This window comes from Camelus ferus, chromosome 18 (assembly GCF_009834535.1).
Source record: "Camelus ferus isolate YT-003-E chromosome 18, BCGSAC_Cfer_1.0, whole genome shotgun sequence".
Lineage (NCBI taxonomy): Eukaryota > Metazoa > Chordata > Mammalia > Artiodactyla > Camelidae > Camelus > Camelus ferus.
Window position 1 is genome coordinate 36,061,084 of NC_045713.1, and position 26,277 is coordinate 36,087,360.

A 26,277-nucleotide genomic window follows, 5' to 3' on the forward strand; every position below is an offset into this window, starting at 1 on the left:
TTGTTCTTTTGGGAAGACCCTCCATCAGCCAGAGCTCTAACCACCATTAGGAGTTACTCAACACTGGGTCCTCCCAGGTATATGCGTGATGCACGTGTTAGTAAACTTCTGTCTGTTTTTCTCTGGTGACTGTCTTCTGCTGCTCTCATTTACAGGGCTCCAGCCAGGGATCCTGAGATGGTTAAGGCAGCGGGAAAAAAAGATTTTTTTTTCCCTTCCCCAACTGAGGGCCACAGTCTTGATTTGGTGGAGGATGGGGAGAAAGATGTTGAATTAGGAATGGGTCACTGAGAGCAAAAGGAAAACAGAGTCCGAATGAATTGTATCACGGGATAAACTTGAGCTGATAAATGATACCTGGGGAGAGGTAGGAAAAACTAGACTCTGTGGCATGGAGACGAGTAGAGGAAAGTGTTCACAATAGCCCCAAGCCTGGAAAACTCCAACGTGAGTCATGAAGAGCCCACGTCAGGAAACGGCTATTTTGAGCCCAGCTAGATAGATAGCTGGGTTCTGTCTGCCTCTACTGAGAGCAGGGAGTGGCTGAGCTGTTAGCTATTCAAGTCACTGCTTCCTCTAAACAGAATCTCAATCAACTGAGCGCTGAGAGTCTAGGCCACCTGACTGCATGGAAGATGAAAACTAAACTGTTCTGTAGCTCCGGCTTTGTCAAGCCTCAAGCCTAGAAGGGCTGCTCCAGGAGAAGCTGGAACCTGCAAAGAGAACTTAGCAGGGAGATGGGTTGTTCCTTTGAGAAGAGAGGGTGTGAAAGGGAATTTCCTGCTCCCAGCAGCTCCTCCACCCACTTTGCTCACGGCATTTAGATTCTAAATGTCACGTTGTGATGTTCCCAATGTGAAGTGGACATGTGTTGATTTTTGCCTCCCAGCATCCATTCACCTTTCTTTGATAATTCGACCCCAATTCTGGTTGGGGAACCGAGGCGGGCACCACTCCCGGGTCTTGGGGTAGTTGGTGCTGACCTTGCCCCGCTGTGGCATTCTGTTACCCCAGCCACAGGGGCTGGTTCAGATGGGCAGTAAGCTGGATAACAAAACAGATAACCAGGCCCCGAGCTTCTGAGTGAACTCTTGGAGGAGAAACCCTGCCTGGTTTCCTGCTGACCTTGAACCATCCATCACATGGATCCCGAGAGCAAACCTTCATGGAGGGGAGATGAGCCAAGAGATGGAGAGAAACATATGAACCTCTGGATCAACTACCCCTAGAGTAACCCAGTGTCTTCTCTTTTTGCTCAAGCAGCTTGAGTTTTCTGCTGCAGAAAACCAAAAGAGTCCCACAAATATCCCACATCTTCTAAGAGAAATATGTAAGGAGGAGCAGCAGTGGGTGAAGAGGCCTCCAGGGTAACAAGGCTGTGGATCCAGGGCAGTCCTCCCGTCTCTCCTCCTCCGGCAGTCAAAATGCCAACACAACTGTCCCCTAAAGGAGGGATCGCAGACTACAGCCCGAGAGCCAAATCCAGCCGGCCACTGTTTTCATACAGCCTGCAAGCTAAGAATGGTTTTTACATTTTTTAAACGTTGGGGAAAAATCAAAACCGAAAGAATAATTTGTGGCATGTGAAAATTACACGAAATTCACATTTCAGGGTCCCTAAATAAAGCTTTACTGGAACGTAGCCATGCCCACTTGTTTATGCATTATCTACGGCTGCTTTCACACTGCAAGAGTTGAATGGTTGGGATAGAGACCATATGGCTTCACAGACAAAAATGTTTACTATTAGCCCGTTATAAAAGGTTTGCAGACCTCTGCCCTAAAGGATCCTTTAGACAAAAGAGATTCCGTAACTTGCCTTTTATAAACTAGGCTATTAACGGCTTTATGTCCCAAACGTATTATGCAGATAAACGTGTTAAAACGATTGGCTTTTCTTGCCAAGTGAAAAATGAGAAGAATTGCTAATTATTTATGGAAGCTTGTTTAGAAGAAACTCCTATTTAAGCTTTCAAGACTGTAAACTGGAGGTACTATCTAGAATTCAAAAATTGATATATTCAATTTCAGTGATGGTTATTTATTTTCCCATAATCACAAAAATTCTTTCTAGCATCTTCTATTTTTTTTAAAAATAATCTGAGACATAATCTAAGCCATAATTGAAATGAACTTTACAGTAAGAGTAATAATAGCTGTTACTTATTAAGCCTTCACGATTTGCCAGGCAGAGTTTGAGCATTTTATTTATATTAACACATTTAATGGTCCCAACCACCGTAGGGTAGGTACTGTTATTCTGCCCATTTGGTAGATGAGGAAACTAAGGCCTAGAGGCAGGGTGAGTAATTTTCCTGAGGTCATACAGCCAGCAAATACTGGGGCCAGGATTCAAACCCCTGTAATCTGGTCCCCTAAATTGAACTACGCTATGGGATAGACTGTCTCAGCTTGATTCAAAAGACATAGGGTAACAAGATTTCATCTGGTAAAATGAAATTCATATTTTATGGCAAGGGAAGAAAATTTAGACAATTTTTTTCTCTTCTCATTTGGGCCTCCTCCCTCCCCTTTAATGTGTATTGTGCATCCACATTAACCAGAAGTCCTCAAGAGATAACCTTCCTTCTTTATCTTATAAGGGACCACAATGACCTATGACCTACTACTCACTTTGTATATGTAGATCTGGACTGTGTAAACTGTCACTAATATGTCATTTGATGTATAACCTTTTGTCTCAAAAACTTACATAACTGTGCTTTGACCTGTAATGGGCAGAACCTCCCTCAGAGCATTCTGAAAGACAGTCGCCTGGGTTATAATCCTCAAATTGACTAGAATAAAATTTTCTCTTTCTTTCTTAGGTTGACTATTGATTAATTTTTCCTCAACTGCACTACGGTCTGAAATTTAACTAGGAGTACAATGCAACATACACTTTTTTTTTTACTTCTTAGAATGCCAGCTTTCCTGGAAGATGTCTTTTCTCCAAACCATTCACATGGTCATGCTCAGACAACCTAACTCCCACCCCTCTCCAATCTCTCACATCTGATTGGACCAGGCATGGACATCTGACCACAGTGAGCCAATGGGTTCCTTCCCTGAGACTTTGGTGCTGAGATTAAGATTCCAACCTCAATCTAAGTGCTGCCTTAAAACATAAAACTGGTAACTGTTTGCCTCAAGTTCTGAAAACCAGAAAAGGCCTCTCTCCAGTGTGAGAGAAGAATGAAGGAGACATGAAGAGAAAAACACAGCCGAGAAATGAGGGTGGAGGAAGGGAGTGCCCTGATTCAGCTTGCTCTAGTCCCTTCCGGAATTCCAGCGGAACTCCACCCTGGGTTTTGTGAGGCATTCCATGATGGTTAATTTTAGTGTCTACTTGAGTGGGCTCCTGTGCCCTGATCAGACATTATTCTGGGTGTGTCTGTGAGGGTGTTTCTGGATGAGATTAGCATTTGAATGGGTGGACTCAGCCAAGTAGATCACTCTCCTCAGTGTGGGTGGGCAGCATCTAATTCCTTGCCGGCCTGAATAGAACAAGAGGCAGAAGGAAGAGGAACTCAGCTCTTTCTCCCTGCCTCACTGATTGAGCTGGGATGTCTCATCCCAGCTTCTCCTGCCCTCTGACTGGTATTTCTATCCTCAGCTTCCCTGGTTCTCAGGCCCTCCCCCTAGACTCACACTGAGTTACACCACTGGCTTCCCTGTGTCTTCCGCTTGCAGAAGGCAGATCAGTGAGAATTCTCAGCTTTCAGAATCGCGTGAACCAATTCCTTATAACAAATCTCCTTTATATATCTCTCCTACTGGGTTTCTCTGGAGAACTCTAACTAATACAACCCAGAATTCCTCCAACAATATCCCCCCTTTGGCTAAATCGAATGGGTTTCAATTACCTACAACCGAAAGAATCCTCAAATGTAGCCCAATTAAGGGCCAAACAATCTTCCAGTTTTCATATTCTCTGAATCACCAGCATGGGCCTCTCAAATAATGGATCTGCTGGATTTCTAATTATTCCCTTAGTTGCATACTAACTAGGCCAGCTCCCAGGAATCAGCGGTTTGCAGGCGGAGGGACCAGTTGAATATGCTTAAAATGGTGTACGGGGCAATCTGGGAGTCAATAAATTGGTCTGAGGCTTCAGTTTAGTTTTTCTTATTGTTTGTGCACTTCTTTTCTTTTCCTGGGAAAAAAACCCAAACATCCTTCCCCATTTCCCTCTAATGAAACAGCAGCTGATACCTGGGATGGAGCTGAGGGAGGGAAAGAAACAGTGTCTCAAAACCTGTTACTGAAATGACCAGGATGGATATAAAATGCAGTTGCATAATTTCCTCTTAAGTCACATTTCTGAAGGTGGGAGATGGTTCAGAGAAAATCCAAATGCATCTCTGAAGAAATTAAGCAAGTGGGATAGAAAAGAAATGGACGATGTCCTGGGGCTGACAGCAATTGGGATTTGAATGGGTGTGATGCTCCTGTTTACAAATGCGCGATGTGAGGATCTGAATGGCCAGATCTGCTAACTGATGGCAAGGTCAGGATCAGGCCTCTGGCTCTGAGTCCAGCTCTTCAACCCCAGTGGCCTCTGGATGATGTCTGTTCTTTTCCCCAGCCAGCCACCATGTCCTGATTTCCCTTTGGGGGATGGGGCATGTGATCCAGAACTTGGCCAACCAAACTATCCCACCACCACCTCTTCCCCTCTCTCCTGTCATAGTAATTGGTTCAGGTCTGGGCAAATTACCCAAGCTGGAGTAATTAGAATCAGTCCAAGGACTTTTAATGAACTGATAGGAAAAAAATTCTCTCTCCCTACTGGGGTTGCTAGCTGATGGCTAATGTAAGCCTGGAGCTGTTGAGGTCACATTACAGAAAGTAACTATCTGAGAGTGAAGCCAACACTGGTAGATGCAGAATAAAGAGAAGAGGATGGAGAGACTGATCCAGGACTGAATTGATCCTTAGCTGAACCCCTGGATCCAGCCATACCTGAAGTTAGCAGTCTCTTTCGGGATCCCAATAACTTCTCTCTTTAGCTTGAGCCAATTTAATTAGCTTTGTTGCTTAAACCTTAGAGCCCTGAGTAGTGCAACTATTGTTCCTTAGACTGCAAGGCTGGTTAGTGCCTGCCCTGCACATTTCAAATACCTCACACCGACCAGGAGGCTGACTGTGACAATGGGCACCCTTGCAGGAACTGTTTATTGAGTGCCTACTATGTGCCAGGCCCTGGGCCCAGTGCTGCAGACATAGAGGTGAACAAAACAGACCTACTCCCTGTCTTCACAGAGCTCAAAGACAGAGGATCGAAAGGGCTAGTACAATACAGTGGGCACATGCTTGGGTGGGGGAGGCATCAAGACCTTCACTAGGAAAGTGTCCCCAAGGCAGTGACCTTTAAGCTGACACTCAAAGAATGAGTCAGCTGTACAAGAGAAAAGGAGGACTCAAGGAGAGTGGGAGAAGAGGGGGAAAAAAGCAGGGAGACAAGAGGGAGGAGAAACCTACACCAAGACCAAGCAGCAAAAGAGAAGGAGGAGAGCCCAGGATGGCTGCAGCGTAACATCTGAGCTAGGAACCTGCATGAGAGGATGCTGGGGGCTCCTCTTTTCTCATCAGCAAGTCTGTTAACTATACAGGCAGACCCCGTTTTATGGCACTTCACTTTATTGCACTTTGCCGATACTGCATTTTTTAACAAATGGAACATCTGTGGCCACCCTGTGTCGAGCAAGTCTATCGGCATCATTTTCCCAACAGCATGTGCTCACTTTGTGTCTCTGTCATTTTGGTATTTCCCACAATATTTCAAGCTTTTTCACTTGATGGTTCTCACTTGATGCCACTACGATGACTCACTGAAGGCTCAGATGACGGTTAGCGGTTTTTAGCAATAAAGTATTTTAAAATTAAGATATGTACATTGCTTTTTTATTTTTATAGTTTTAACTTGTTCTTTTAACTCTTTTAAAAATTGAAGTATAGTTGATTTACAATGTTGTAATAGTTTCTGGTGTACAGCATAGTGATTCAGTTATATATATATAATTATATATATGTAATAATGTATATAATTCATTTTCATATTCTTTTTCATTACAGGTCACTATGAGCCACTGAATATAGTTCCCTGTACTATACAGTAGGACTTTGTTGTTTATCTATTCTGTACATAGTAGTTTGTATCTGCCAATCCCAAACTCCCAATTTATCCCTCCCTCCCTCCTTTTCCCTCTGGTAAGCATAAGAGTGTTTTCTATGTCTGTAAGTCTCTTTCTGTTCGGTACATTGCTTTTAAGATGTAATACTATTGCACACTGAAAGGACTCCAGTATAGTGGAAACAACTTTCATACGTGTCGGGAAACCAAAAGTTTGTGACTCGCTTTGTTATAATATTCACTTTAATGAAGTGGTCTGGAATTGAACCTGCAGTATGTCCAAGGTCTGCCTGTACTTCTAAAGGGTGTCCTGAATCCTCCCACTTCATGCCATCTGAAGGCGCCTCTCCTAGCCCATCACCTGAGCAATTTCTACAGCCACCATGGTTTCACTCTTCACCCCTAACATCTACTTTTCCTGCAGCGGCCAGGGTGAGGCAATAGGGAGCCACAGAAAGAACATGAGCAGGGAAGGGGCATACTCCTCCCAGGACAAGGGTCTCTACTTTGACTGCAGACCATTGTTAGTTATATATTTTTTATATATATATATATATTTATATATAAACTGGAATTATTTTCTGGGTGTCTGTTCAGCCTGCTGGTGGAGTCCGGAGTTAGAGCACCCCAGTGGGGTCCTGCATGCTTTGCCAAAGTCACCCATCCGCTGTGGGGAACAATGATTTGTCATTGGCCTGCGTCTTCCTTGAATTCTTCAGCAGCTGATGCAGGGGAGCACACTCAGGGCTGCACTGTCCGTTCAGTTTAGCCAAAGTGTGCTCGGGTCTTCCTTTGGGCAAGGCTACTTGCTGGATGTGGGGGATTTGGAGAGTGGACAAGAGGACGTCCTGGTGTTGAGGGATTTTGAAGTCCATGGGGAGGGAGAAATTCATGAGGCAAGAGAGGAAAAGCACATAAAAATTTTTTTTTTGTATCCAGCTTCCAACTATTTATTAGCCATTTGACCTTTCATAATATATAGTATCTATGCCATAATTTTCTCATCTGTGTAGTGAGTCCTACACTAATGGTATATACCTCCTATCTTATTCTAAGAATTAAATTCATTAATTATATTTAATGCACTTAAAACAGTACCATATTAAGTATTATGTTTGTGTTACCTATTGAAAAAAAATTTTAGATGCAAAAGAAAAGAAAAAAAGGTGAAGGAAACTAGACACAAAAGGCCACATCTTGCATGGCTCCCTCCATAGGAATATCCAGAATAAGTAAGTCCATAGAGACAGAAAGATGAGTCTGGGAGGGTGGGAGGGATGCAAAGTGACTGCTTAATGGGGATGGGTTTTCTTTTCAGATGACAAAAATGTTTTCAGAACTAATTAGAGGTGATGGTGGCAGATATTGTGAATATACAAAATACCACTGAATAATAAACTTTAAAATGGTTAATTTTATGTCATGTAAATTTCATCTCAATTTAAAAAAAAAAAAATGAAGGATATAATTCTAGCCAGAAAGTTATCAGAGACTTCACAGCGACAGTGGCATTGGAGCTAGGCCTTGCAGGATGGGTTGGATCTCGTCCTGTGGAGGTTGGGAGGCAAGAAGAAGTTGAAAGAAATTTTCTAGGCCTAGTAAAAGGCTGAGCATTAATTACATGATTAATTGTCAAGGCAACCCTCCCAGGTAGTAAATATGATATTGCCCTGTTTCACAGTTGGGGAAGTAAGGCCCAGAAAGAGGAAATAACTTGTCCAAGGCTGCACAGTTGGTAAGTAGTAGAGAGCTGGGACTCAAACCCAGATTTGTCTGACTCTCAACCCTGCTAAACTGTCTTCTTGTGGAGGGAAGGGCATTTATACTTAGAACTCTCCGTTAGAAGAATTTATCCAAGAGGAGAGTATAGCTCAGTGGTTAGAGTACATACTTAGCGTACAGAAGGTCCTAGATTCAATCCCCAGTACCTCTATTAAAATAACTAACTAAATAAACCTAATTATCTCCCTCTCCTCGCAAAAAAAAAAAAAAAGAATTTATCCTTGGGGGGGTGGGTGAAATGGGTGAAGGTGGTCAAAAGTACAAACTTCCTGTTATAAAATAAGTCAGACCTAGGGATGTCACGCACAGCATGGTGACCATAGTTAATAATACTGCACGGCATATTTGAAAGCCGCTAAGAAAGTAGATCTCAAAAGTTCTCATCACAAGGAAAAACTGTAACTATGTGTGGTGATGGATGGTAGCTAGCCTTATTGTAGTGATCATTTGGCAACCCATGTATACAAATATCGAATCATTCTGATGCACACCTAAAACTAACATAATGTTATACACCAAGCATATCGCAATTTAAAAGAGAATTTATCCTTCTACGATCTTCACAGAAGGATAATCGGAGGTTAGCCCACTAAGATACATACTCACGGCAGCATTCCTGGTAACAGGAAAATATTGGGAAAGTCAAATGTTCAGCTGTAAGGGTTGGTTAAAGTCAAGCTATTGAAGAATACCTGATAAGTTGGGAATGCGATCACACTATAATGCTAAGTTAAAAAAAAAAAAAAGAAAGCAGGATATGGAAAGATAAATAGGCATTAGTTGCACAGGAAAAAACACATGGAAAAATTCCTGGTCACCTTTGAAGGATAGAATTGTGTGTGAGTTTTTCCTATGTATTTATATATATTTTTTTCATGTCTGTAAAATGGAGATAATAATAGGACCTCTCTCCTCAAACTGTTATAAAGACCAAATGAGATAATGTATCTAAAAATTAAAGCTTAGTGTCTGACATAGGATAAATGTTCAGCAAAATGATTGTAACTATACTTGTTATTATGCACATGTATTAACTTGGTAACTAGGAACACAGGCAATAAATGCTATTTTTAAATCCTGTAGACCTTTTTTTTTTTAAAACATAGGAGACTCCTACATCACAGCCCTTGGAAGTCACCTCCCTTCATTCCCTGTCAGTGAGTCAGTGATACCCTCCTCCAGGTGGACAGTGAGTTATGGGCTGCTCCCTCTGCTGCAGCTGCCCTTGAAATGGAGGCTTGACTCGGCTCCATACTGCTCTTCATGGAAAGTAACCAGCTTCTTCCCTTAATACACAAGGTTCAGGCTTCCCCATTGGGCTCCCCCTCCTGAGGCCACCAATAAATCTATAGAGGGTGACGAGATCCAAAGCCACCCACTGGATGGTTCTGGTGACCACAGGATGTTTTCTTACTCCCTACTCCCATCTCTGGCCCCAGGAACAGCACCTCTGCTCACCTGGGTTCCTGTTTCAGGCATTCATCTCAAGGCAACCAATTCAGTCCATATGCTGGACAGAGACTTCTCCCCTTAGAGACAGAGGCGATGTTGCCTCAGCCCCATCCCACACCTCTGGGTGGTCCCCATGATTAGGACTGGACTTCTTTTCTACTTCTCTCAAGGCTGGTTCTTACTCAAGGTCACTCTGCCCTTGGGGCAAGCTGGGTTGCTGCAGGAATCTTGCCAATATTAATGGAGATGAACTCTATCCTGCAAGGAGATGTCTCTGACTTTCACAGAGGGTCTGGTTCAGGTCTCAACAAGAATTATTATTATTTTTTTTAAAGGTTACTTGTTTATTTATTTAATTTTTTTGGTGGGGGAGGTAATTAAGTTTACTTATTTATTTTTAGAGGAAGAGCCAGGGATTGAACCCACGACCTCGTGCATGCTAAGCATATGCTCTACCGCTTGAGCTATACCCTCCCCCGGGTCTCAACAAGAATTATGCAAGCAATATGTGAATTAATTCTCATTGCAGAAAATTTTGACAATCTAGAACCATGTTTTAAAATAAGGAAAAAGTTCCCTTGACACCTCTCCTCCAGTCCCACTCCTCTCCCCAGAAATAACTATTACCACTGGTAACAGTTCGGTAGGCACACCTATACATACAGGGGCAGGGTATTTTTTAAATTTTTTACAGAAATGGGAACATACTCTATATATTTTGCAACTTTTTTTTCACTTAATGACGTATTTTAAAGACCTTTCCATGCTTTTTAAATAGATCTACTGCATTCTTTTCCAAATAGCTTCAGAGTGTTTCTCTCTAAGGCTCTACCATAGTTTAACCTCTTCCCTACTGATGGATACTTGGGTTGTTTCCAAATTTTATTACTAGATACAATGCTCTAATGAAATTTTGTTGTAGAGAGCTTCATGCATTCGTGCAAATATGTGCATAACACAGATTCTTAACAGTGAAGTGCCAGAGTCAAAGGATGATTCGTTTAAGCTGTTTTAAATATTGCCGAAGTGCCTTTCCAAAAGGCCAAATGAATTTCCAAGTTCAGTCTTTCAAATTGAGGCTGCCTTCTCAAGATTTAACAAACAACTGTAGTGAGTGTTTGGGGAAAAGTATTTTAACTTTGCTTTATCCCAATATTTTTCTTCCTTTCGAGGGGCTTCTATAAAGAGACTAGTATTTATAGAATGGGCACACTCTCTACCTTGAACTTCAACATAAGTTGGAAGAGATAACTGCATGGTTGACCCAAAGGAAATGCACTGGGTGGCTTGGATAAAATCCATCACCACCCAAGTGAGAAGCAGGTCATGGTCCAGTTGCCCTCTTCAAGGCAGATGATCTCAAAGCGAAAGCTAATGTTGGTGTCACATAATCTTCACGGCAACAATGTAAGTTCCTGACTATTTTTATTCTGATTTTACAGATGAAGTAACTAGAACTGTAAGACTTTAACTAATTGCCAAGATCACAGAGTTAGAAAAAGAACTGCAACATGAACTCAGATCATGACTCTAAAAGCCATGCTCTTAACCACACACAGACTGCCTTATCCACCGTATTAGACAACCTCAACCCTGTAACAGGCACCCTTCTCCATCATCAGAAATCCTAATTCAGTAGGTCATAGCATCTGATAAAATGCAACATCACAACTATTACTAGGATACTTGAGGGCTGAGCCAGTGCAGTAAGGTGAGAAAAAAAATAAGTATAAGAAATAGAAACAAAATAGTGTTAATTTGCAGATTCTGTGATTGTCCAAACAGAAAGTTCAAGTATCTATGAACTAATAAAGTTAATAAAAAAACTCTAATAATGTTTCTGGTTACAAGATTAATATCCAAAAAAAATCAGTAAAATTCCTATACAACAGTAACAATTAATTAAAATTTTTAATTAAAAATCATAATAAAAGGCAAATAAACCTATAAAGTTATAAGAATGAATTTAACAAAATATCTGAAATCGTAGTGAAGAAAATGATGAAATTTTATTGAAGGACATAAAGAGAAGATCCAAATAAACAGAAATATATACCATGGTCATGAATGGGAAGACTTGTATCATAAATGTCAGTTCTCTCCAGATAGTAAAACAATATTGTGCAATAATAATTAAGGCAGTGTGGAATTGACATATGGATGGACCAATAGAAAACTGTAACAGAAAGACAGTCTAGGCACAGGCCCACATGCATACGGGAATGTGCGAAAGGCAGGAGATTACATTACAAATCAGTAGAGGCAGGGTAGACTATTCCCTAGCACTGGGGAAATGGGTTATTCTTGTGGGAAGAATAAAATCAAATAGCTATTTCATGTCATATATCAACAATTCTTGACCATTTAAAACAACTATTGGGGACCCATAGAGCTTTGTTTATATTATATCTATCAATATTTCCTATATAATAAATTAAAATGGAAACTTTAGAAATATTTACTAATTCATTTAAAAATAATTGCTATAAATTCATTACATGCTTACACAAATTAAATATATTTAGTTTAAAAGTCTTATTTTCAAAAAGAAATCAATGAGTGCCGTTGTTTTACATTTTTGCAGATCTCTTTAATGACTAGCTGGATTCTCATATCTGTTTCTACATTCAGGCTGCTGTGATATATTATTTTGGTTGTAGCATATTAAAAAAAAAATCCAGCTTCACACAGCTATATGGTTAGCAAAAGGAGAAATATTTTAATAGCCTTTTCAGATTACTACTGTGGATATTCTTATTTTCCACTATGCCAAAACTCAGGAAGGAGTACTTTCTTCAAGGTTAGTTGCAATGTGGAATCTGAAACTTTATCAATGAAGTTTTTATACACTGTCACATTAAAATCCATTGGTCTCTCTTACACTTTGAAAAGATCTTTTAACCAAGCATGATTTTGTAATATCATATACTAGTCATTTAGAAAATACTGGTTCATTGAGTTAGGCTAATCTTCCAAATGTTGACATATTTTATCACAAAAATCACATTAATTCACAATACTACTAATCTCACCAGAAAAGTCTTATACTGGGAAGCTGTTAAGTTCATGGTAACAGATGCAAGATTCCCAAAATCCTAATTGTCTACTGAAAGCTGAAGATTTATCAGTGGCAACAAACACTGCCATTTGTTTTCCTTGAAGTGACAGACTTACTTCATTCATTTCTGAGAAACTGACAAACACTTCAAGCTTGAAAAATCATAATTTGTTAGTTATTCTTTCAAGTAAAAATGGTATTCTATGAAAAAAGTGCTTTATGTATACTTCCCATTCTATTATCCACAATATTTAAAAGACATGTGCTCAAAGGTCAAGAGTCAATAAAATTAATAATTCTTATTGCTTCATCAAGAACATTCTTCAGTGAACCTAGTGTATGTGTGGGTTTTTTTTTTTCTTTCTTAAAATATTTTAGACATTCTCATCCATTTATCCTTTTTTTCCCCTAGTGTTTGTTTTTAACTGTCACTGCAAGGTAGTGAAGAATATGATCACCAGTAGCACTGGGTGCAAATTTCAGCTCTAACACATCAGTAATTATCTTAAATGTAAACGGTCCAAATAGATCAACTAAAAGACAAAGATTGGCAGAGTGGATAGAAAAACATGATCCAATAATATGTTATCTACAAGAAACTCACTTCAAATGTAACAATATAGGAAGACTGAAAGTAAGATGATCAAAAAAGATATACAAACCTCAACCAAAACAAAGAAGGAGTGGCTATCCTAATATTACATAAAATAGACTTAAGCTCAAAGAACACTGTAAGAAAGACATTGCGTAATTATAAAAGGATCAGTCCACCTAGAAGATACAGTTGCCCTGTTTATGCACCAAACAATAGAACCTCATAGAGCTGAAAGGATACATGGACAAATCCACAATTAAAACTGGGGACTTCAACACTCCACTGCCAGCAACTGGTAGAACTACCAGACAGATAACCAGCAGGGATGTAGAATAAGTGAATACCGCCGTTAACTGACTCAACTTAACTGATATCCATGGAATACTCCACCAAACAATAGTAGAATACACATCTTTTTCAAGTGCCCATGGAATTAATTATGATAGACCATATCCTGCCCCCAAAAAACAAATCTTAACAAATTTAAAATATTGGAAATCATACAAGCTGTTTTCTGACCATAATGGAATCAAAGGAGAAATCAGACAGAAATATAACAGAAAAATCTCCCAACACTTGGACATCAAACATACTTCTGAATAGTCCTTGGGTCAGAGAAGCAGTCTCAAAGGAAATTTTTTAAAAAGAATCAAATGAAAATGAAAATACAACATATTGAAATATATGAAATGCAGCTAAGGTAATGCGGAAAGGGAAATTTATAGCACTAAATACTTACATAAGAAAAGAGGAAAGGTAATAGTCTAAGTTCCTACCTCAAGAAACTAAAAAAAGAATAGCAAAATAAACCCAAAGGATGCAGAAGGAAGGAAATAATAGGTAAGAGCAGAAATCAGTGAAACCAAACCCAGTGAAACAATAGGGAAAAATCAATGAAATAAAAATCTAAATCTTACCCCCCAAAATCAACAAAATTGACAAACCTCTAGTGTGACTGACAAAGATGAAAAGAGAGAAGACATAAATCACCAGTAACAGGAATGAAACAGGGGATAAGAAATTTAAAACAAGAAATTTGACAACTTAGAAGAAGCATAAAATACTTTGGCAGTTTCTTACAAAGCTAAACACGTGCTTCCATGTGACTTAGCAATTGCACTCCCAGATATTTATCCCAAAGAAATGAAAAGTATATGTTCACAACAAAAAAATTGTTAGAGTGTTTATACAGCTTCATTCATAACAGTCCCAAACTGAAAATAATGCAGATATTCTTCAATGGATGATAAAAACTGTGGTATATCCATATTTTGGAATACTACTCAGCAATCAAAAGGAATGAACTAAAGGTACATGCAACAACTTGGACAGATCTCAAGAGAATTACAGTGACTTAAAAAAAATAATCTCAGAAGCTTATATACTACATGATTCCATTTACATAACATTCTTGAAGTGACAAAATTATGGAAATAGAAAACAATTGGTAGTTGTCAGGGACTGCGTGGGGAAAGGTAACTGTGTTTATAAAAGTAGCACAAGGGATCCTGGTGATGGAACTGGTCTGTATCTTGACTGTGGTATGGTCACACAAATCTAAACATATGATTAAATGGTATAGAACTACAAACACACACACAAGTGCATGTAAATCTGGGGAAATCTGAATAATGTCAATGGGTTGTATCAATGTCAATTTTCTGCTTGTGATATTGTACTATAGGTATGCAAATGGATGAAAGGTAGATGGAGATCTCTCTATTATTTCTTGCAACTGTATGCAAACTAAAATTATCTCAAAATAAAAATTTTTTTAAAAGACAGGCCACAGACTGAGAGAAGATGTTTATCATACACAAATATACAAAAGATCAGGAACCAAATATAAAGAATGCCTATGAAAATGACAACATTACAGAAAAAAAAAAACAGCAAAAGGATATAAGGAGGTGCGAAGGGATAAGTTGGGAGTTCAAGATTTGCAAATATTAACTTGTATATATAAACTAGATAAACAACAAGTTTCTTTTGTATAGCACAGGGAACTATATTCAATATCTTGTAGTAACCTATAATGAAAAGGATATGAAAATGAATATATGTATGTATGTGTATGACTGAAACATTATGCTGCACACCAGAAACTGACACATCGTAAATTGACTCTACTTAAAAAAAAAGATATGAACTAAGGATTCACAGAAAAGAAAACTCAAATATCCAATAAACAAATGAAAAAATGTTTAACCTCACTGGTAATCAGGAAAATGCAAAAAATAAAAACAAAAATCATTTCACACTCATCAGATTGGCAAACTTCTAACAATCTTGATAGCTTATGGCTGTTTGGTGTAGATGTAAAGAAATGGCAACTCTTACCCTGCTGGGAAGGGTGTAAATTTATACAATCGCAGTTGGACAACAATTTGACAATGTTTATTAAAATCAAAGGCACGCATACTGTCTGTTTAGCGTTTCTACTTCTATATAAATACCCTGCATAAACTCTTGCTCCTGAGCTCAAAAAGACATATATACCAGGATGGCCATGATAATAGCATTTGGTAATAGTGAAAAATTGAAAGCAATCTATATATTATCAATAAGACATTAGTTGAAGTATCTGTGGTATGCTCATATATTACAAATACTTCGAACAGTTCCAAAAATAAATAAAAGAATTGGTCTACATGTATCAGCATGCATAAGTCCCCAAAACATAATGTTAAGTGGTAAACGGACATGTACAGTGTAATATCACACATTGTTTATGGATATATACATAATGAAGTAAAAAACACAAAAGTGGATAAGAAGGATACATATTCATTTCATAATCGGGGTCACTTCTGAAAAGGAAGAAAACTAAAGATGGATCTTCAGGTGAACCTTTAAGATTTGTTCATTTGTTTGTTTAAAAATTGATTTTGTGGAGAGTATATATAGCTCAGTGGTAGGGTGCATGCTTAGCATGCACAAGGTCCTGGGTTCAGTCCCCAGTACCTCCTCTAAAAATAAATAAGTAAACCTAATAACCTCCCCCACCAAAAAAAGTTTTTTAATTGCATTAAATGTTACAGGGGGAGGGTATAGCTCAGTTCGTAGAGCATGTGCTCAGCATGCACGAGGTCCTGGGTTCAATCCCCAGAATCTCCATTAAAATAAATAAGTAAATACAAATAAAACAAACCAAAAACAAATAAACAAACAAAAAACAAAACAAAAAAATTGATTTGAAGTGAAGATCCTAGCATTGGCCAATTCTGGAAGGAAGATACAAGAGTCAGGTTTTTCTCTGTGCTAGTCTTATGCCTGGAATTAAAACACACGCAGAAAGAACCCATGTTTGCTCCGTGATGCTGGGGTACACCCACATTTGGAAGACCCAACTTTAGGAAGAAACAGCCTCACTGCTGAGGCAGTTGCATCTGGAGGAGAAGGAGTGGGACTGGAGAGAGGGAGGGGAGGGGAGGGAGGAGATGGTTTCCCTGCTTAAATTCTCCAGAAGCAGCATCTTTTCGGGAATATTCAAAGTGAGAAGTTACTCTGATCCTTGTTAAGGCTGTGATGACATGTCCTGGCGGAGGCAGCGGGAAAGCACAGGCCAGGCTGTTCAGTGGTTCAATGATGACGCAGGAGAAGGTGGTTAAAGAGAAGCCACCTTTTTAACCTCCTGCTGGGCTTCCAGGCTGTTCACTCTTTGTGTTGGGAGCTGGCTACACTTCAGCTGGAACAGATGCTTAAAGGACGCCTTTTAGGGTCTTTCAAAGGCCCTGCCACCCAGCATACAGCAGGCCCTCCCTGTCCACGGGTTCCACATCCACAGATACAGAGGGCTGGCATAAAGACTTGAGCACCCAAGGATTTGGGTATCCGTGGAGGTCCTGGAACCAATCCTCCATGACACTGAGGGACAGCTGTACTCTTGGAAGCGCAGGACATCATTTCTGTCATTGGAGTCAGAATGACATTTCCCTTCCTCCCACATTAGTGCCTCAATGCAGGGCTTCTTGCCCTGAGCACGATTGACATTTGGGGGCCAAAGAAATCTTTGTTGGGGAGAAAGGGGGCTGTCCTGTGCATTGTAGGGGGTTTAGCAGTGTTCCTGGCCTCTACCCACTAGATGCCAGTCGCACCCCTCCCAACCCCAGTTATGACAGTTAAGAATGTCTCCAGATGTTACCGGATGTCCCCCGGGGTGCCAAATCACCCCTAGTTGAGAACCACTGCTCTGGGCTATTGGCCTGATGTACAGTCACTAGGGTCTAGTCCAGTTAGCCTGGTCGTGTGCAGGACACACAAGCATCCTCTCCACCATGGCTTTCCAGCCACAGAGCAAGCAAAGCCTGCCTAGTTTACTAAAAGATCTCTCCAGTGGCTTCTTTCCGACAGATCAGTTATGCTGCACTTTATATTTAAACAGAAATAAACTGGCCTTCCAGAACCCTTTCCAGGTTTTAAACTCTCTGCGGTCACATGTTTACAGGCAAAGTCAGACTCACTTGGGAATGATGCTGCATGGTTTTAAGAATCTTTGCTGCCTGGGGACCAGCCTCCACGTCTGAATTATTTGACATCTGGCAACAGAAGGGCTGAGTGAGTCTAGCGTACATCACTCCTGACTAATCTTTTAGAATCAATAAACTGAGTCATGGTACCTGACATTTACCTCCTTAAAAACGTGATCTATTTATTCCTTTTCCAGTTGCTTCTCCTCTCTCCATATCCCAGTGAATTAAACATCCGTGCTCAACCCCTAGGGACCTTCTCTCAAATGCTCTGTCCAGGCTGCTGCTGCTTCTATGCATGCTGTTTCCTCCTCCGGAAACAGCCCCTCTCCCTGACTCCTCTCCCAGGTAAAGCCCTCTGTTCTACAGATCCCACACTTTCTCCCACCCTCCTCCCCAACAGCACCCCAGACCAGGCTGCTGGCTCTGTGATCATGGCACCTTAGCAAATAAAAATACATAGTGCCCAGTGAACTGTAATTTCAGACAAACAAAAATTTTAGTATAAGCATGTCCCAAATATTGCATGAGACACACTTATAGTTAAAAAAATATATCTGTCATTTATCTGAAGTTCAAAATTAACCGGCATTTTATCTAGCAACCCTACCTGGATTTCTCCTTTAGAGCACTTACCACAGGTGGAAATTATATTTTCTTTGTGTGATTAGCTTCAAGAGGGCAATGGGTAGGTTTGTTTCTCCCGTTTTATTTCTGGCTCTCAGCACCCAGCTTTGGGCACAGAGGGCATGGAAAGGACTCTGACAGGTGAACGGATAAGGAGGAGAAGGAAGGAGGGAAGGAGTGAGAAAGGAAGAAGGCTAGGAAGGCATGGAACCCATGCGGGGAGTGTTCTGTTGATGATGAACTGCTTTTAGGTCTTGGGAAGCACCGCGCTCCTTTGCATTTCTGGGACTTTGCCCATTCCCTTCCTCACCTGGTTAGTAAGCCCAGGGGGTCATTCCTGTCTGGATGCCTTCCTGGGGTCTCCAGGCTGGAACAGAAGCTTCTGAGCTCCCAACGTGCCTGGGTCTTCCCTCTGATGAAGCACCTACCATATTATATGATTATCTACTAATGTGTCCGTTTCTCTCACCAGCCCATCAATTCCTTGAGGGCAGGTATGATGTCTCATTCATCTTGGAAACCCTGTAACCAGGCAGAGCCAGTATTCGTTGACGTGTCCAGCTATCAAGCTGACTGCCTAGTCTCAATGTCGCCCACAAGGAAAAACCCCGGCTTCTACCTTTGGCCACCTTCGGGCTCATCTTGGCACAGCATCTCGTCAAAAACAAATTAACAAAAATAAAATGAAAAACAAAAACAACAAACCTGTCCCAATAGTAATGTCTTTTTTTTTAACTGAAGGTTTTATGGAGAGATGGTAATTTTGCTCATCCCAGATTCCTAAATTTCCAAATGTTCCCTTGATCTGCATCTCTTCTGTTTATATAAATTTTGTACCTCCCTGAATCTTCTCTTTATTTCTTCTCCCACCCCTGTTTGGCCACGCTGGCTCCAGAGTCCCCAGGCACCTACCCCAACTCCCTGTACCCATAGTTTGCAGGATCTTTCTCTTAGGAAAGTGCTGTTTAGTCCTCACTGGACTTGTCCAATTTGCATCCCAGAGAATCCCCAGCCCACTCAGAGAGTTCTTCTTGGGAGTCAACTTCCTTAGAAGTTGGAGACGGATAGGGGAATTTTAAATCAGTAATTTAATTATGGCTTCATGTCACACCAGAAGATGGTACTTTCAATCACAGGGTAGGACTGGGATTAAAGTAGAAATTCATGCTATGTCAGTGCAGAGAATGTAAGGTTTCTAGCGTCAAGACCAGAACTACTGAGAAATGAGGCATGGCAAAAGGGAAACCAGTGGAAGAAAAGGAGACTTGAGAAGAAACTGATGAAATTCTTAAGACCAAAAGTCCTAATGTTGAGAATAGGCTCTTAAGCATCTTCCCTTTACCTGAAAATGATAGTGCCGCCTCCCTTAGGCTGCTTCCTGCTAGTGTATTGTGATTTGTCTTCTGCCTCAAGGCTGCCACTATGGGGCACTTAAACATGATACCGTAGAATGGAGTAGAGAGGAGGCCACCAGGTCAAGAACCTGGAGTGGTTATAAGGAATGCTTCTGAAAACACATACTATCATTCTATTCTTCCTTCTACTTTTGTTGTTAGGTGCATATATGTATAAGTGCTGTAGCTTCCTGCTGTATTGACCCTTTTATCATCATAAAATGTCCCTCTTTGTCCCTAATAACATTTTCGTCTTAAAATCTACTTTGTTCAACATTAGTATAGCCATTCCTTCTATGTTTGCTTGGTATATATTTTTCTATCCTTTAATTTTCAACCTATTTGTGTCTTTGAATATAAAATATGTCTCTTGTGGGCAGCATATAGTTGGATCCTATTTTTTTTTTTCAATCCAGTCTTACAATTTTGGCTTTTTGAATGGAATGTTTAATCCATTTACATTTAGTATAATTTTTGATGTGGTTGGTTACACCTACCATTTTTCTATTTGTTTTCTACATGTCCCATGTCTTTTTTTTGTTCCTCTGTTCCTCCTTTATTGACTTCTTTAATGTTAAATAGATATTTTCTAGTCAACAATTTGCTTTTTTTTTTTAACTTTTTACTTTTTGAGTTATTTCCTTACTGGTTGCTCTTCCCTTCAACTTTTATTTCTCATAAAATCCTAGAATTTTGTGTCACTGAATTTCATCACTTATTTGACAGATCAATTATTTTATTTCACAAAGATTTATCAAACATCGACATGTGTCAGATGCTATGGTAGATACTGGGGACTCAGAGATGAACATGACTTCTGCCCTCAAAAGAGGGGAGTAAGACCCAAACAAGAAAGTCAGCCATTATAATGCAGTGTGATTAGTGCTACATTATAGAGGATGCTTGGGTTAATAGGTTCTTTCCACAAGAACCAAAAGGAGAGAAGTCCACTCAATCTGCAGGGGTCAGAAAATGCCTCTAAGAAAGCAAGAAGCCTAAGCTATTTATTGAAGAACAAGTAGGAGTAATCTGGTTAGAGAAGGCAGAACCAGGTGGTCCAGAAGGAAGGAACAATCTGAACCAAAGCCTGGAGGCATGACAGACTGAGTCTTGAGAGTAATGCAAGGAGGTGAGGGCAGCTGGATCAAAGGTCTTAGCTGGGTGTGTGAAGGGAGAGGAAGCTAGAAAGACAGACTGCTACAGGATCAGCTAAGGAATTTAGCTTCATGCTTAAGGCAATGGTGAACTCCTGATGGATTTGAACAAGGGATCATATTTGCACGGTGGAAAATGACTGTCGATTATTTGGAAGACGCATGAGACAAGTTACAGCTGGAGACAAGTGTCAGAAAAGTTGATGATCAGATAGTTTAGGGGAGAAAAACAAAACACCTGGAACCAAGGTGTTCTGATTCCCAGTCTGCTGCTTTTTCCACTACACCATTTTAGCCCTAAAATTCGGAGAGTCCCAGGCAAACCAGGCTGTTGAACACCCAAGTAGTGGCCGTTGTTGGGTATTTTTCCAGATGGCATTCTTCTACTCTTCCCCTAGTCAAGCCCTCTTTGTTGCAAGAGATTGTTGATGCTCCAGAGCCCTCGTGAGTAATTTCTCACAAAATACCCATTATAACCAAATTTCACCAACTGAACTGTTGCTATGTTCAAAGAGGGCCTTCCTAATGGAGTTTTCTGAGTGTTGATCTCCATTTTCTCTGCTCAGCCCTTCAGCAAGTTCACAGTATAACAAAGTAGCAATTTGATCTTGTAGCTTAACCACAAAGTCATTTATAGTCATTAACCTAATGTTTATCCCCAGAGATTAGAATCTCTAATTGGATTGGGGTGGTGTCCAGGCACAGGTGATTTCCGTATGTGCCAAGGAAGAGAAAAGAAACTGACTCAATGGAAGGAAGCTAGGGAGGACTGGAAACTTGAAAGTTCTTCTTGGTCCTTGCCAATGGCTGGTTTGAGAAGGGCTTGTCAGCACATTCAGGCTTCACTGCGCTGCACTGAAGCAGGTAATATTTAAACATAGGTCGTGGTTAGGCTTACCATGATTACTTAGAAAATAGAAGGGAAAAATCAGCTAGGTATTAGCAGAATGAGTCTTAAATTTTGATACAATGGTCTAATTTTGATATAGCTTGACTTTTCAAAATATCCTGAAACATATCATAATACATGCATTTATTTTTTCCACATAAAGGAATGGACATTGATTTTGCAAGCTCATTTTGGGGGGAGACTTTAAAAACATTCTTGAGGGGAGAGAAATAGCTCAGTGGTAGAGCACATGCTTAGCTTGCACGAGGTCCTAGGTTCAACTCCCCAGTACCTCAATTAAAAAAATAAATAAAATAAAAACACTCGAGATCACAAAAGACCCTCTCCTATGAAACTGAAAATTCTTTGATCTGAGATGCTGAATTTTATATATTTTAGGTTACCTCCAACGCTGTTTGAACAGTACCACACACTCAGTTTGTCCTTAATAAATATCCCAGACTGAATTGAAAAGCTCTGAGAATGCTGGATAAACAGTCATTGTTTAATTAATATCAAGTCAGGCTTTAGGAGTCAGGAAATTTCATTTTTCTGTTTTAGAATTATGATTAAAAATAGAGGAGCCTAGTGTTTCTCTTGAAAATACAAAATATGCTTGAGTTTAATCAGGTGATAGAACTTAGCATGTGGGAGAGAAAAAACTCTTTTAGTATTTTTTGTCTCATTTCTGAATGTGGTTAACTTTTTTGTTTGTTCATTTCCAGACTTGAAAGTGAGTGACAGCTCATATTTGACCCCTGGGAGGGAGGAGGAAGCCCAGTGTGGACCTCTGGCTTCTTGATTAGGTGTTACCTGTTCCTACAAAACATGAGTGAGACTACTATCCACAGAAAAGCCTTTCTGGGTTAAATATCATAGAGTTGGGGGGGGGGGGAAGCCACAACCTCTAACAGCATTCCAAAAGGAATTCTAAACAAAGGGGAAAAGACCCTAACAGTCACGATCAGAGAGCTTCTGCACTGACCAGGTCCACTGGCTGAGTTCTTTACGTCTTCTCATTTTCTTCCCTCTTTCAAATGAAGTTTTAATTTTGGAATAATTTTAAATTTACAGGAAAGTTGCCATGAAAACAGAATTCCTATGTACCTTTCACCCAATTTCCCTCGCTATTAACGTCTTACTGAACGATGGCATGCTTGTCAAAATTAAGAATTTGACATGAGCACAAGCTTATTCACTAAACAACAAATGATATGAATTCACCAGTTTTTCAAATTGAGACATAACTGATGCACAATATTATATGTCACAGGCGTACAAGTAGTGATTCATAATTTTTAAAGGTTATATTCCATTTATAGTTATTATAAAATACTGAGTATATTCCATTCTGCACAATATACCCTTGCAGTTTATTTATTATATACATTGTAGTTTGAGCCTCTTCATTCCCCACCCCGGTCTTGCCCCTCCCCCATCCCTCTCCCCACAGGTAACCACCAGTTTGTTCTTTGTATCTGTGAGTCTGTCTCCTTTCTGTTATATTCATCAGTTTTATTTTTTAGATTCCACATAGTTTTTCCATGAACATCCTTTTTCTGTTCCAGGATCCAATCCAGCATCTCATATTGCTTTTAGCGTCTCCCTTTGTTAAGTAGTCAGAGCCGACCTTATCTTCATCGGAACAACCAGCCTCAGTACCCTTTCCTCGTTAAGAGTGTTAAAAACCAGACAACCGACCAGAAATGGAGTTGCTTTTGCTAAGCCCCAGGTCACCAAACTGAGACTTTGACTTAATTACAGTTTTGGCATTGCCAGAATGGAATCTTTAATCTGTTGATAGTGAATCCCTTGATCAGCCTTTGTTAGTAATCTGCCTGATCGACCTCTGCCATCCCCTATAAGAAAAGAAATCTTGCAGTAACCAGTCTACTCTTTTGCTCAGTGCAACTTCCTTGTTCCTGCTCCCTTCCAACCACAAAATCTCTTGCCTTGGACAGCTCTTTGGAGCTCCTTTCTATCTGCTAGATCGGATGTTGCCCAGCTCACAAATCGTTGAAATAAAACAAGACCTTTAAAATGTACTCAGTTAAATTTTGTTATGTAATGAGTGTACTCTCCCATTGAACCTGTTCATTGATTCCTCATTCATTCAACAGATATTAATTGAGCACTTGCCAAGTGCTGGACAGATAAAACAGGTGTGATCCCTACCCTAACAGAACTGAGGGAAAACAGTAACAACGTGATGGGAAAGTAGTGTGCTGAGAGAGAAGGGAGTTGAGCTGGCGGACAAAGTCAGGGAACGCCTTTTTGAGGCGTTGATATTTGAGACCTAAAAGTGTGAGTAGGAGGAGAGAATCCCAGATAAGAAGGGAGAGAATCATAGCAAAGGCACCCAGGGGAAGCATCCTAGGAACTGTAAGCAAAGCAAGCGGGAGAGGATCTAGGTGAGGCTGGGATGGGAGACAGCTGAGATACCCTGTTACTTACGAAATGAAGAGGTATCAGGACAAAGTAACTGACAATTCATATTAATTGCTTTTCCGTCTGTGTCCCCATAACAGGTGGTTCCTGCTTTACCACAGGCTGGCTTGTGCCATCATCTCTTTGTCCTATTCTCCTCCACTGGCAGGGAGCTCCTTGAAGGAAGCATCTCTGCCTTATTCATCTTCCTTTCCTTCCCCTCCTTGGTGCTGAGCAGAGTCATCTGGACAAAAAGCATCAAAATGTGTGTCTGTTCGATCAGATTAGACTTTCTGTCACATCCTATTCTCATTATATTTGCTCCAAATGATACAAGTTGTATCGAATTTGTCAAGCATTACTTTCTCTTAAGCTCCCACTTTTCACACGCTCCGAGCTGCATGCAGCTCTGCCTGAAGACATCCTCCATTCAAATACTAAAAGGAGGACTGGACTCTTCCTCCACAGGGAGGGAGGTGGACCCCAAGACAGCAGAGACGTGTGAGGAGAGGGACCAGGTTCCAACATGTGATTTGTCTTTCTTGGTGAAGCAGGATTCAGAAGAGGAGGAGAAGGAGGGGAGGGGAGAGGGGAAGGAGTGGGGAGAAGGATAAAGGGACATCTAAAAGGATGTTCTCAGTGGTTTCCTGAGGATGGCAGGATTATTTTCAATGGCATTTTCTCTCTTTCATATTCTTCAGTATTTTTGAATTTAAAAAACTTATAAGCACTATCCCTTTTATTATCAGAATAAAAACACTAGTTATTTCTGTTGGAGAGGGATTTATCTCCAGAGGGATTTTCTTTGCAAGCATACATTGTCTTTCTCTGGTTATAGCATCTCCTTTGTATGTCCACGGGAGAACACACCTCACTGATGGAATGCGGTCTGGCGGGACTGGCAATCAAGATGGCGCCCTTCCCAACCAACAGTTGGGCACCAACCTAGCTGGGCCAACATGCACTTGCTGTTCTGGCTGTGTTTGACTTTGATCTCAGCGTGGTTAGTTCCCTAACCAACATTCAGTCACTTTTTGCTCACTGAGCTTATCCTGCGATCGAGAGGATCCACTGCCCTGAGACCAGTAGTTGCAAAGGTGAATACTGGAAGGAGGCACTAGGACGTGGGAAAAGCTTGCTGGGTTCAGGGTGCTTTTTACAGGTTCTCATTTTTTTGGGGGGGGGGGGCGTTTCACACACAGCAGGTAGGATTATTTTCAAGCAACCGAACTGACTCTGGGTAACTGAGAGATTTTCTCTCCTTTTGAATCTTGAGCCCAATGTCCCAGGGATACAAAACACTGGGTCTGATTTAGCCTGATGACAGTGCCTTGAATTTTCTGCCACCTGAATCTTCATAGTTGTCACAGTTCCTCTTCTTTTTAAGGCCTGGCTATTTAGCCCTTTTTTGATTCTGGAAGGATTTCCACATGCTTCCAATAAATTCCCCTTTTCTTCTTAAGTTCCTGTCTTTGCAAATTTATTTAATGTGATCCACAGTAAGACACACACATAGTGCCCCGCTATCTATAATTACACATAGGCATAAGTGAAATAAAAGTTGAACAAAATGTTTACCATTAGTACCTTAGGTGTCTCCTTATATTTTCTATTTTCTTCTATTTCATTTTAAAAATTCTAGTTGCAACCTCTTAAACTGACCAATGGGTTGCTCCCACACTTGGAAAGCCTCAGAACTATCCAGAGTCAACTTCTCTCACTTGTAAATAATCCCATCCCGTGTGTGGGGAAAAAAAACCCAAAATGAGCACCTCTAGAAGGAACATTGAAGTGTACAAGCTTTTCTCTCAGGCAGTGAACTCTCTCTAGCTACAGGACAAGCTCTGGGTGTAAAAAGCCAGCAAGCGGTGGTGGTTGGGAAAATCAAAAAAGCCAATCACAGCCAGAACTTTCTCCTCCGGCAGCAATCAAAATGTCAGTTGTGATCAGACCACCTTTTATGTGCTTGTCGATTGTCTAGGGCAGGGATCCAAGAGCCTGCAGGCCAAGCCTGGCCTTTGAGCTAAGATTGACTCCTATATTTTTAAATGACTCGGGGGGGAAAAAATCAAAAGAATAGCATTTCATGACATGGAAAAATTATGTGAAATTCACATTTCAGTGACCATCACTAAGCATTATCAGGAACTCAGCCACGCCCATTTATTCAGGTATTCATCTATGGCAGCTTTGGGGCAACAGCACTAGACAGAGACCATATGACCCCCAAGGCCTGAAATATTTACCATCTACCCGTGTCTGGAGGAAGTTTGCCGCCCCCAGGTCTAAGCACT

General features: G+C 40.5%; 1 protein-coding gene across 1 annotated transcript in view; it reads right to left on the reverse strand.

Annotated features, from left to right (window-relative positions):
• The window catches only part of BMERB1 (bMERB domain containing 1), a 107,744-nt gene that overhangs the window by 59,994 nt on the left and 21,473 nt on the right, over positions 1–26,277 (reverse strand). The window lies entirely within an intron of this gene.